Source organism: Emydura macquarii, unplaced genomic scaffold (assembly GCF_026122565.2).
Source record: "Emydura macquarii macquarii isolate MOO-44397 ecotype Brisbane River unplaced genomic scaffold, CSIRO-AGI_Emac_v2 contig_1263, whole genome shotgun sequence".
Classification (NCBI taxonomy): Eukaryota; Metazoa; Chordata; order Testudines; family Chelidae; genus Emydura; species Emydura macquarii.
In genome coordinates, this window is record NW_027131400.1 from 8,258,410 (window position 1) to 8,272,936 (window position 14,527).

Sequence of the window (14,527 nt, forward strand, 5' to 3'; positions counted from 1 at the left end):
GTTAGCTTGGTCACTTTGTGTGTGCATATATGCTGAAACCTAAGGTGACTAAGTAAGTTGTACACCAGAACTTAAGTACATGGTGAGTCTGCAGCCTGACTGTTTTGTTAAATTTGGAATATTGCCAAAGGCTTGCCCATATGCCACATTAATAGCTTTGTTCAGCACAGTGAGTTTATTGTTTTAAGGAATCATGTAATCCAGAGATGGAAAAGCCCTAGTCTCTGGCCCTCTGCCAGTACAGGGCATTTTCTAGTCTAGTTTTAAAGGTTTCAAATGGTGTGGTTCCAAGAACTTCCCTTGCAAGATTATTCCAAAATTAGTGCATTTCACTGGGCTGATTTTATCCCTTGAATAACTTCTTCAAAGTCAATGGAATTACCAGAAGGTTAATTTTGGCCCATTGTCAGGAATTTTTTCCTGATATTCAGCCTAAAGTTTCCCTTACTTAATTTCCTCCTGTTAATTCTGGCTTATACATTCATCCTAAATAATTTTTCTTTCTCTTTGGTTTTTACACCCTTTAAATGATTGTCTCCCATTGCAAATAGGTTAACTAAGCTAGATTCTTTCATATTCAACTAATTTAAAAAAATTTAATATTTCAGTATAGCTTCACTGTCATAGAGCTTCACATTCTGTAGTCTCCAGATATCTTAAATGCCTATTCACCATTTTTGGGGTATGCAGGGAAGTGGCAAAATCTAGTCATAAGGAGTACAGAAAACATTTATAGCTAAAATACTCTTTAGGGATGGGATTTTCAAAAATGTGGTATATTGACCTAAATTTGCTTCCACTGATGTCAATGTAAAAATCCCTCATTTTCTCCCAACCTCAACTTCCAAAGGTCAGATTTTCAATACTCATATTCAGTAATACTCAGTTCGACCACTCCTAGAGTAAATTACTATTCAATATCAGAGTTAGGGTGGCAGAATCTCCCTAATAGAATATGATCTTCTAAATATAACTTTTAATCAAACTCCATTTTTACTTGTGCAAATCATCAGCAGTTTCTGAGATTCATTTCCTTCCCTGATTTATGTTAATGGTTGATTAACCAATAATTCCCCAAAATGTACTGTACTTCTAGAACATATATTCTGAGTTTTACAAGGTACAGAATTACGTGTGCATTGTTTTCTTCATGGAAAATTCTCTTAACACACACCAGCAATCTCCTGCAGGACTGTGTGGCAGGGCTAACAGCTAAAATGTATGGTAACTTTCTCTGATGATTCTCTTTCTTTGACAAAGCAATACTTTTATTTCCTATTGTGTTCATTGTAGGTGACCCCTTGTTAGAAATCCTGAAACATTTAGTCACATATTTAGAGTTGTTTTGTACATCTAAATCTAACATAGAGGGAATCTGTACTCCAGGAAACCTATGGGATTAGGTACTTCAAGGACGCTGATATTTTAGACATGGATTTGGTTTACTATCATTTGTAGTCTTCTATGTGAAATTCATAAACATTGATTTACATTCTTTCAGCAAGGTGGAACAGGTAAGACTCTTTGATCATGTTGATGTCCAGTTTCCCAGTCACGGTTACACCTCTGTGAATAACATCCATCTGAGGATCTTATTTTGTACATAAAATCTCAAATTTGTCTTCCAAAGAAGATGTGTTTGAGTGACATGTGGGAATTTTAATGACTCTGACTGCTCTTGGATAGAGCAACACCTGTCTGGTTGGTGAGGAGCAAAGATGGCTGCCTCAATGAGCTCTGCACTGATGGAGCTCCAGGATTGAAAATGTCTTTTTGATCTGTTTTGTTTCCACCTTTGTTGAGATTTCTAGCCTGGATGTGGGCCACAGAGTTGCTTCAGAGCTTCAGAACTTGTTCTTCTGCAAATTATCAGAATGACTTGATGTGTTTGCTCAGGAACTCACCAGAAGCATGCTTTCCCTCATGGCTGCTAGGCTCCCTTATGGAAAAGCCTTACAGAATTTAATATTAGGTTCTCCAGAAATGTAATGTGGCTGCATAGAAACTACTATGAAAACCTATAGAATATAATAAAGAGCAATACCCTTTTTATAGTTTTTAATTATTCTATGCAACTATATAGCCAGGATATACTTATATATTAAATTCTCGGGCGAGAGGGACTGTAGAAAGGTTGTAATTTTCTATTAAATTCTTTTGAACTTTCCTAAGGCATTATAGTATTTTTTTGTCATTTCTTGTAAGTCAATCACTCCCAGCCCCAACCTTTTGTATACACATACTATATATACTTCACTTCTCCAGAGACCCCCATGAAGAATCATATTACATCCCATGGGAATTTGGAGTTCTCAAGAACACCTCACCTCTTGTCTTTGAATGGAAAGGCCTAATAGTTGTTTAGTTACAATACACTAATGCTTTGGTTCAATACACCCTAACTGTTCAGGCGATCTTTCACTGTTCTCGGAAAGCACATCAGATCAGACAGATTTTCTGCATCCTCCCCCTTTAATTATGCAATAAAGCGTGGCAGGTGGTTGCATGATCCTCACATGATAATTGCATCCTCTGAAGGAGCTTGAATTCCTAGGGAAGAAAGTCTTTTTGGAGGTAAGAAAAGCAGATTCATATGAGGCAAGCAGATGAAATAGGCAGTTGAACCAAAATTCCAGCTGACCTGTCCGGCTAATATGAATTAAAATTTTCACACACTGATCTGATTTTGAATGCTTCCTTTGCCTAGGCAGCTTTGCAGTGTGTGGTTTAAAGGGAAACTCTGAAGGCACTTTCCCTGCAGATTCAGTTGATTCCAACTCTCGTACTATGACCACCTGATGTGCATGTTATGTATGTTTGTTTATTTTGTTGATGCCCTGCGAATGTCATTAGCAGTCTATTTCCTGCTTTGTGTATATTTATGTTTTTTGGCAAATGTCTGTTTTCAATGTCGAAGGATCTCTGTGTACTTTATAAACGTTATCAAAGGATTTACTGATGATGACCCAAATTTAAGTTCCGTTTGTTTGAGACAGGCATATATTAATGCTTTAGAAGCAATGCTTGGACAGCAGAGAGGGGAGGAAGTGCTCTGATGGACCTCCTTTGGTATATATGAGAAAGCAAGCTGCTGACTGGATGTTCTTCAAGAGGGCCCCTCAACTTTGGCATCGGCTCCCAGTCCCATGATCTGAAATATCCCATCAGTGTAGAATGTGCTAGAATACCATTTCTTTTGGCATGCATCTGATGAGCGTTTAGGTTTGGGAGTCCTGATAAGGGTTGTGGGTTTTGTACTGGGAGGAATTAGTATTTTGCAGGCACTTTTGAGGGCAGTTTGGGTTTTGTAGATAGCTTTTCTCTGAAGAAACAAAATCTATTTGATTGCTACTGTTCTCTTTTTAATTTGTATTATTAATCTGTTAGAGCGCCTAAAGCCTGGGGAAGGAATTCTTTTTATGTCTGTATGTTCCAATCTAAGTATATAAATACAATCAATAAATAAAAGGGGCATTAATGTGATGGGCCTGTATATTGAGCTGTCCAATGTAGAGCCATCTGTTCAGATCATGCTTGCCAGAGTGGGAAGGTAAGTACATGAGATACCGGGCAGCTGGCAGCGTACGCACTAACATACACTTATCAAACCTCCTGACAGGAGGAACTCCCTAGACCTGTGGAGTGTGAATCTCTTAGAGTTTGGTGGAGCGTACAACTTTTATTAATCAGAAAGGACACTTAAGACCGAATTCTGCTGTCACAGTGGTGGAAATCAGTGGTGTCTCCATTAAAATCAATGGAGTTACACCAATGTAAAAAATGTTGTAAGATCAGAATCAGGCACTTAGCTTTACTAAAAGATATTAACAGAAGTGCTGACCTTTCCCTGGGAGTTTTATTTCTTTTCAACCGTACCCATGGGGTTAGCAGATGTCCCATATTTCTGAGATCATCCTAGTTTTGAGAGGCATTTGTGGTGTCCCTGCTAATAGTTGCAACTGGAAATCTCTCCTGATTTCAGTAAAACGCTGGGATTTCTGAGTCCCTCCTCTCCCCTCAAGCCTTTTCCTGACTGTCTTCCCTATTCCTGAAGTGCTATTCTGTGTGGTTTTGCCTCTCTGCTTCTTCAGCGCCTTGAACATTGGCTGTCTGTCAGTCAAACAGTGCAGGCTAGGAAGTCACATTGCTCCAATCTGCAGTGAAATGGTGTGAGCAGCTGCAGCAGCAAGAGAGCTGCAGTACCAGGAGCACTGCAATAGCATAGGCTCCAAACCTGCCGGTCAGAGAGAAGAGAATCTTCTGCTTCCAAGCAGCGGGGAGGTAAAAGCGGCATAGGGACTCCATCAACTGGGGAGGGAATAAAGAAAACAAAGAACAGTAAACACAGGAAGAACAAAATGAGAAGGAGTAAGAAATAAGACTGAGAGCTGGGCAGATGATAAAAGCAAAGTGGAGCCAGGTCTATAGGGGACAGATTTTTTTTTTTAAAGTATACATTAGAAAACAACAACCCCAAACTACTGCATGGTGGGAGGAGGAGACCATAAAGGAAATACCCAGGTCAATGCACTAAACTGGCAGGGGCAGGTTTTGAAACTTGAATCAGAATTATGGATCTTTTGGCAAATCTAGACAGCCAGTTTCTAGGTCTGATATGCAACTCCAAAACCAGGAGCATTTGGCTTGCTTTCATGTTTCCTAACAAAAGGCTCAAATGTCTCTGGTTAGCATCGTACTCTTCTTAAAACTTCAGTGGGATTTTTAATGGTCAGTGTTCAAGAAACTGGTTCACTGTCTTTTTCAAAACCAACCCTTCTGATAGCACAGCACCTCTTAACACACCATAGGCCTGATAGTAGCTTTACTTTAGTAAAGGGTGGCTTGTGGCTGCATTGCCCTGGGAGCAGACCAAAGGATGAATGGTGACTCAGTCAATCACAATTCCTTCTGTTCGTCCCCTCATTCCCTTTGTTCTAGGGCTGGGCGTTAAATACCTTTACCCCCTTTTTTGTGGGGTAGATTACTCCCCCTGTGTGCCAGCCAGCTACTGTGGCCCAGTGAATGAGGGGATAGACGGGAACAGACAGAAGCCTCTCTGCTTCCTCCCCACCCACTTGCTCACAGCAGGGGGTCAGCTAAATATCCCGGCTCTCTCCATCACAACCACTAGAGTGGCAACAGGAGCAGGGGAAAAAGTGGGCATTACTGAAGAAGGGCTGTCCCTCTGCTAGGACATTGATTTAATCCCGGCAAGTGCCTCTGCAGCTTCAAACGATGTAAATCTTGCAACTCTTGTCTATACGCATAATAGTCAAAATCAAGGCTACAGAAACTTATGAATCATAGAATCATAGAATATTAGAGTTGGAAGGGACCTCAGGAGGTCATCTAGTCCAACCCCCTGCTCACCAAAGCAACAAGGCCACGGTCCTGTGCCTACTGAAGTCAATGGCAAAGCACCCATTGACTTCAATGGTACAGGATCAGGCTCCTGTCAGTTGATGAAACCCACCTGATTATTCTGACATTCATCTACATCAGCTTTTTACTTCTATGTTATTATACTGGAAGCACAGGATGTTGATTCATTTTTTTACCCTACGTTCAATCACTCCCAATACATTATTGTAGAATATACAGCATATGATTATTCTGAGTGCACAGTACCTGCAAGTAGGACAAGACTAGCTGCTTTAAATGAAGAGAGAATGATTTGATAGCTATTTATGTGGAGGAAATGAACAAACCATGAGCTGGCTAGAGATTTCTGCTAAAAGAGCAGGTATTTTTGATAGATTTTGGTACAGAGTTTTGCTTATTTGACACAATGATACATCATGCTATATTTGTACCCTGCATTATAGTGCAACCTACTAGCGGATAATGAGCCCCCAAATTCATGATTTTCACTTTAATTACCGTTTAAATTAGTTTTTGTTTCTTGAAATTTGGTGGCTTAAGGCAGTTTTTCTGGGAGTATCGTAAGGAAATAAGACTCACTGTCAGAAGAACCATCTCCTGTGCAAGTACTTTGGCAGAGACCACTCTGTAGGGTCGTTTTATTTTTCATTTCTCCTCTTTTCCCTCCTAACTCAATTTCTCACTTTTGTGCTACAAAGAGCTTCCATAGGTTATCCTAAACAAGAAGGTAAATTATCCTACTGTTACTAATGACACACATGAAGAATCAGCTCCATCAGGAAGAATGAGTACAGAGTAGGGAGATGAGGTTTGCTGTACCTCTTTGGGCAAGTCACTTTGAAAATTTTCAAAAGTGGTCTCTAATTCCATGTGCAAAATTTGAGATACACATGACTTGATTTTCAGAAGTGGTGAGTTCCCACTACTTTTATTGTAGTCAGTGGGAGCTATTGGGTGATTAACACTCTAGAGAATGAGGCCATTTATTTGCAGTCCAAATGTGAATTTAGAACCCTAACTTTAGGCTTCTATTTTTGGAAAATATGGCCCTTAGTTTCTCCTGTGGTTTGTTCACTCAGAATCAGGGGAGAGGGGAAAAAACATTTTTTAAAATTAATGTGACTATAAAATCATAACAATTGGCAGGACAACTCAGGGGCAGGTGTAATACCTGAAACTGTTCTAAACTCATTTTTTAAAATCAGCTAGGTTTTTGGCTGATGGTGTCTCTTTTAATTGTGGACAAACAGGTGAAACAAACACTTAGGGGCCACAGAGATAAAGTACCAAATTTGAGATAAACCTGGACCAAAAACCTGAATCACACAGTTCCCAAGATTTGGGAAATTCACATCTAAATATGAACTTTGGCCCAGATCCTCAAAGGTATTTAGATGCCTAACTCCCATGAGAATTGAGAATGTGGGCCTGTGTGGGGCAGAGAGTTCTTTTAAGTTAACTTTTGGGTTAGGCTTGTTTTGCCTTACAACAAAATACTGAAATTCCACATTGCACATTTTTGTCTAACAATATCTTCTAGGTCCACAGTCCCCTATTCACTCACTCACACTGTGTCTTACTAAAAATTCTTTGATAATTGTCTAGCTTGTGAACCTGCTTCTGATTGCTCACTGCTTTTTAACACTGGTGCATGTCCATTGACGTTACCAACAAAACAGAGAGCAGAATCAGGCCTGAGTGTCCTTTTTCCTCCTTTAGTTAAGGAGACCTGCGTTATCCATGTGAAATTTGAATCTGAATAAAACCAAAGAAACGAAATTCTGTAGCCAAAGGCTTCAGTTAAATGCCATTACCAGGGTTAGCAGAGACTGACACTGCTCTTTTATTCATAAATTCAATACCAAGGCGGAATATACCCTGTCACTTAGTGCATGAAATCACAATTAATGTACTATAATGGCCTTCTAAGGGAAACCCTGCAGAACTGATTTATATCTTATCAAATATTACATTAGACCCCTTCTCTTTTTCCTGACACTTTTGTTTTATTTCCACTTCCTGCCTATATTTTATGCGTAACTCTGTTTTTTGTTTCATGCTTGTGCTAAAAGACAGGAGAGAGGATACAATGCAGCAGGATGAGAATACTGGGCAAAACAGAACCATTTTTCAGTCACCAAATCCAGTCCTTGTGGCACATTCTTTTGCATTTGCCATTTAGCTTTTAAAGAAAAGTGATACAGTAAGGAGAGGAGGGAGCAGAGAAACAAAGATGACATTGGAAGATCCTATGCAGCTGGTACATAAGGTAGTAAGAAACAGGACGTTGCCCATATTCATGCAGTAATTAGATATTCAGGGCCAAAGTCTGCCCTTAGTTACACCTGAGAAATGCCACTGAAGTTATATGTACAGCAGTCAAGCAGCGTGCAACAGTGGGTCAATGGGGATAAGATTTAAATGGGGTCAGAATTTGGAAGTGACGATTTAGCTCTGTCATTAGCTTGCACAAAACTATAGTAATTCTGATCAGTATTCAAATTACTAAAATTGCAATTGTATGCCTGATTTGTGAGCATATTTTCCACAATTGCAAGCAAAAATTGTATAATTTCACTTGCTATTGGCAATTTGAGGCTAACTTGTAATTTGCATGGTGTAAATTTTGTGATTGTGCATGAATTTTTGTGTGTGGAATTGTATATGCCAATATCAAAAAGTCAATCCACTGCACAAAAATGGTATCCCACTGGTGGAGAAGAGCTGGTCTTGGTCTAGAGTTGCAGCTTCACAGGGTTCAGTTCAACAAGGTAGAAAAACATGGAACCAGATTTTCAGCTGGTGTAAATTACCATAGCTCCATTGACTTGCAGATTGGCATAGCTCCATTTTGACCAGCTGAGGATTTGGCCTATGGTGAACTTCTGCACCTAGAAAGCTATCTTCTTTTCAGATACCACTTCACATCACCTGGATAGCATATCTGGCTACTCAGTGCCAAGGCAATCAAGCAGAAAAGTAACTATACCAAAGGGCACTGAACTTTGAGCAAATGAACCAGTCAATGTATTTGAAAAGGCATGCTGTGCCCTAGGAGACTGATAGAGCCTGACATTAGGCCAAACATCTCAGAATTCTATGCAGTCACTGGAGAGGCATCCGTTGAAAAAGGCCCACAATCCTCTGATCTCACACTGACAGTTGAGGCTATCTGGTCAACTTGCGCTGATACAAACATGATGGTACTGCAGGGGCAGACAAACACAGCTGACACATTGCTATGCCGGAGACAAAGCTACCATGTGGTCATACTGAAACGTGCTAGCTGTTGCTGTATCACGTGGAAGTGTCAGAATCTTGTTACTCTTAAGATGGCCCTGTCTACAGCATGTAAACAAGTAATGGTTTTTTTATTATTATTTTATTTTTTGGTACATAATACATTTTATTGGATAACAGACAACGATACGTAAATTATAAATTAAATGGCATCTGCAGTGTTTAGTTTAAAACTATCAGGCCAGATCTTCAGCCACTGAAAATCAGTATAGCGCCATAAAAAATTGTCCTATTTTAATTCCACAATTCAGTTTGAAATGACTGGAAAGAAAATAAAGCTGAATGTTGATCTAAATACAAGATCACAATTGGAGGAATAGAAGGGATTCCCTGAAAGCTCTTCTAGTCAGAATCAAGGTCATCGTATACTTATGCACTTTCCTAAGATCAACCTCTTCATAGTTTCTCAAAAATGAACTTGTGTGTGTGTGTGTGTGTGTGTGTGTGTTTGCGTGTGTGCGTGCTTTGAGGCTGAGAATAGAAGGGTGAAAGAGAGAGAATAAATTCAGAGTTGGGAGGGGAAAAGGAGAGCACTGATTCAGGAACTTGCTTTCCTTCAGTAGTTACTATATCATAGTTGAAATCAAAACCCCAAAGCAAACTCCCTGAAGACAGCAAAATAATAAATAGGTCTTTAAGGTCTTTTTTGGATGACATGGAATGAATATCTCCCTCTCTTCTCCCTTACTCTCTTTCTAAGGTAGAATTAAAAATGATTCTCCACATACGGACATGCGATCCACCCTACTGGCAGCAAATGAGAATGCCAGCTGTTGTTCCACCCTCTCTTTCACCCCTGCCCCCCATCCACCTCCCCACAATGGCTCTGGTATATTAGTTTCATGCTGTATTTCAGCTTGCTGTTTGAGTAATAATAATAATGCTTTGCACTTCTATAGCTTCCTTCATCTGAGGACTACAGAGTGCTTTTACACATGTTCATGCTATAGTATTTTGCAATGCATCAAAGATTTTTATGTATATATACATATCCATCCTTATTTTTAGGGCTTATTATTTACAGCTGCTAAAAAAAAGTCCCAAAGTAGAAGCCACCATCACTGTCTTCATAAAGTCATTTATAGATGGTATAATGCACATGCGGGGCTGGTGCCATGATTTCCCAGCCCAAAAAATAACAGTCGGACAGCCTTCAGCTATTGTAGTCCCTTCTTCCCAGGACCAGCTTTATGAGCACTTAGAAAGAGTCCAAACAGAACAAAACAGCAGCAGGAAAACTAGGACAGCCACTTCAATCTACAGTCAGAGAGACCTATGGGTGGGGCTCCAGCTCCCACCCAGCTGTTCTCCTCCTGCTGCTTCCCAGACAGCCCTTTATATTTCACCTGTTTCCTCTGACATGGCAGGGTTAATTGGCTGATGCATTAACCCTTTGGGGTCTGGACTAGGGAGAGCTCTTGTACCCTGTCACAGCACAGTACAAAACTGCAAGAGGGGTAGGAGAATTGCGGAATTCCATTCCAGTATAAGTAAAGGCACAAGGCCTGCTGCCTGAGGAGGTGCTCTCAGATCCCAGAAAGGACATTGAGGTGCAGTTAGCCCTGTAATTGTGACTGGTGCGTAGAACAAGTTGTGAAGAAACAAAAAACCCGTTAGTGGCACCGAACCATCGTAGGAACAGGATTATTAACCAGTGTCAACATTATGAACCAAGGACATTCTAATGAAGCACTTCTGTATTTATCAAAAACCTTTTGAAATTATGCTTCCACATATCAGAAGACTTCTGTATGTTTAGTGTTATCCAACAGAAAACAAAGCTAGTACAGAGTCTCTAATTGTCCAATCAGAGTTTCCATTTGAGGCTTTCCCTAAAGGAAGTTTGACTTGATCCACCTTCACAAAGTGGACTTTATAACCAAAACATAGCATTTCTTTCCTCTAGTGTTTTCTTGCCTTTTACTAATAGAGTTGAGCAAAAATTGGAATTTCCATCAGTATTGAGATGAAAAATGAAATCACATTTTTTTCACAGAATAAGATCTGAAAAATGTCAGTTAAGGATCACTGATACAGTTTAATGTTCAACTCACTCAAAATGAAATATATCTGCCAAAGGTGCTATAGTGCCTCATGAAAGTTATAATTCAGGTCCCTCATACCCTTATTTTTCCCTATGGGCTGGGCTCCCTGGCTGGACTACATCTCCCATGGTGTACCACCAAGCTTGGTTAGATTGGGAGACTGCAGGGCAGTATGGGATATGTAGCCTAGCCAAAGATCTCCTGAACATAGCAGAGATGGGGGGACATGAAACATGCAAATTACAACTCCCTTGAAGCATGGAGGCACTGTAGGCAGATGCAGTGTACTACTGAACTGAACCAAAATGAAACATTTTGTTATGATTTTCCTGATGGAAAATCAAAAGCTTTTGTGGAAACTGCATTTTCTGTCAAAAATACCTTTAATGCACTGATTAGAGCCAGTAGTGCTGAAAAAAATATAAAAAGGTGTGTTTAAATAGGAACAACTCCAAAATGCCATAAACCTTCTAAATCTTATTATAGCATCATCAGTAACAGTTTAAAATGAGTTTTTAAAGATGAATTTTAGATGTCAAATATTAATGTTCATCGTACAATCAACCCCCACTTTTGATGTAGATTTCTGAACTGATCATTTTATTTCTTCTGACTATATTTATCTTTTTTATTCGATTACAGAAAGCTAGAGAATTTTTATTTTCATTATGTTCATGTGACTTTTATAAAGTTTTGCCTCAGTAATGCTCTAGGGAGGTTCTGGATCAGGACTATTTTAAGCTAGGGTTTGGACTGCATGGTGCAAAATTCTTGAGTGCTGTTCTTGTTAGATTTTAACCTCAAACTGCAGAAATCTCATAAATTAAGCTATTTCACCTGAGATTCCTACCATTTCAAGGTTTTAAAAAAAAAAAACAAAAAAAAAAACCACAACAAACACCTCAACAGAAAAGTCGTTCTGGAGGGATTTTGGCCACAAAACTAGATAATAGGTTCTGATCCAACTTAGAATCAAAATCATAGGTAGTGGTTCAGATCCAGGTATTTTAATTCAAATCTCTCCCTGCTTCAAAATTTGGAGGGGTTTGGATTTGAGGTTCTGCTTTGGCCCACCTCTCATTTGATCAGCTATTGTGCCTGAGCTTTTCCTCAGAACTGAGTCTTCACTTTCTCATGGTAGATATAGAATGATCATATTGTAGTTTATTCTCTCCTTTGTCTACCCAGGCTGGGAGGCTCAATGCTTCCAGCTGCAGTGTGAACATACTCAATGTGCCCTTTTGTTTCTGTTGTAGTGGCTTAATGGAGAAGGCTTTCCCTGTGTTTTCAGGGAAGCTAGAACTGTGGCAGCCATCTTCCACTGTAAGCTCCAAAAACAGCAAGTGTGGATTTATGGTGCAAGGTATGCCAGAATTTGGTCCATTGAGTTTAAACTGTTGATACCAGTCCAAAATCCAAATTTGTCTCATGTTGGTACCTAACACTGTCCCTCACAAGTATGCGTCGGGTAATCAGCAGAGAAGTGTTAATTATAAAAATGTGATGGAAATGTAAAGTCAACAGATTTTTTCCTAGATAATTGTTTGTTTGCGATTTTCTAGTTGTAATAATTTTGACATTGTTTCACAAGCATAGTACAACTTTTGTTACCTCAGAGAAAATGAGATAACTTAGAGCTCTGTTCTAGAGACGATATAATGGATTAGAGTTGTGTGGCCCAGTGGGCAAGTCCCCTGGACTGGGACTCAGGGGATGTATTCCACTCTAGCCCTGCCATAGGCTTGCTGGGTGAGCTTAGACAAGTCACTTTCACCTCTCTGTGCCAATTATCTGCCTTGTAAAACACTTTGAGATCTATTGATGAAACATACTTCATAAGATCTAGGTATTATTCATCCTTATAACACACTTGTTGCTACTCCAAGCAAGAATTATGGGTCTTGCCTCACTTTTTAGGAGAGAAAATTCATAAGGAGCCAGAAAAACCCTTTCTTAATATAATTTTATTTGTAAGAATGTAAGTTAGAGTCATGTACAAAACTCAAATGGTGGCCTGATCCTTTTCCTATTGAACTCAGTGGCAAAACTTGGCCATTGACGCCAGTGTGCAGGATTGGACCTACTGCCTTCCAGGAAATTTCTTCATACCTATTACAATTTTCATATGACCAGAGAGCTTTCTTTAATGTTTTAAATTAAAGTAAAAATTGGATGTATATTACAGATGACGAAAAACATAAGGGGACAATTCACCAGAATGCTCTGGCTGCCTTGTGCCGGCTCTGGCAACACAAAGCATCTGTAAACCTGGTTTAATTGGCCAGTAACAGTAACACAAAAACCTATGCACATGTGTCAACAATCCGTTTTTGGTCAGCCCCAGATCTGGGGTTTGTTACTGGTATAAAAACTAGTGCTCATCCCCCCTGCCTGAAAGCCCTCCCAGAGCTCCCTGAACTCTTCTTACAGCTAAATACTCAAATTGTAAGCTATTTGGGGTAGGGATCATCGCTTTGTTCTGTGTTTTTACAGCACCTAGCACAATGGGGCCTCTGATTCATGATCAAATCCCCTAGGAAATGCCCCAATACAAATAATAATAGATATGTATTTTTATCCAGCATGGGACTGATTTTGCAGGGCTGAGTACACTTGGCTCTCATTAATTTCAGCAGAAGTTGAGACTACGCCACAGATTGCAGGAAGAGCCTGGAACCTCACAGCATCCTAGCCCATTGAGGGACACAGGTGGAAAGAATATAGTAATGTGTGCTATAATTGCAAGCCAATCCCAAATTAACCATAATAAACAATAAATCACCACATCCTCTCCTCCCAGCCCCCCACAAAATAGTCAAGTAAAGGAATTTACATTTGTAAAGTACATGCCTGAAGCGTGAAACACGTTAACAACCTATGTAAATAAACTAAGCTGTTCAAAACCAAATGCAATTAGACATTCAGGGCAAAGCGCCATTGAAATCAACGTGAGCTATGTGTGTATATTTGGCCCTAAATGCAGACTATTTAATTTCCCCCTTAGGAAAAAGATATTTCAAAACATTGGCACTAGTTTGGTGGTTACAGGGTAACGGTGGCCAAGGTAATGAGTAGATGGAAATGCTTAATCCCTTGCATGCTGCTAATACATGAAATTGTACAGGGGAGCGAAAGCATCCTGCAAATGGGGGTAGAGGGATAGGAGGGGGAGTGAGGAGAGGTATTGTGACTTGTGGTGGGGGTTGGGGGATGGGGTAGCCAACTCCAGGCTGGGAAGGAGGATGGCGGGAATTCCTTCATGTTCCCAGACCCATTCCAGCCCCTCCGGGTCCTGCTCTGTGCTCCCCAGCCTGATCCTGGACTCGCAGTGGCGTCTCGAGCCCCTCTGGGTCCTGCTGTTGTCTCCATCCTGTCTCACCTGGATGTGTGTGAGTTTACAAAGGGTCAGAGCCCCCACAATATTTCCACTGCAGGGGCGCTAGGCTTCCCCCGTGCTCCCTGCATGTAATTGCAAACCTGTATCTGTCCATGCAAGAACTGCTGTTGTGTGTGTAAACTGGCTATTTGGGCACTGACCTAGCCATTTATGTGTGAAATCCCCCTGTCTGCTCATGCAGTCATAGTAACTATGCATGGAGATGGAGCTTTAAAAAAAACACAACTAACTACTATGCATGGATCCCATAGAGACATAGAACTGGAAGGGTAGTCCTGAGTCATCAAGTCCAGTCCCCTGCTACCGCAAGCAACCCCATCATATAACCCTGCTTTATCAAGCTCCATTTTAAAATGTAAATAAGGTTGTTTGCTCCCATGACTCAGACTGGAAGGCGGTTTCA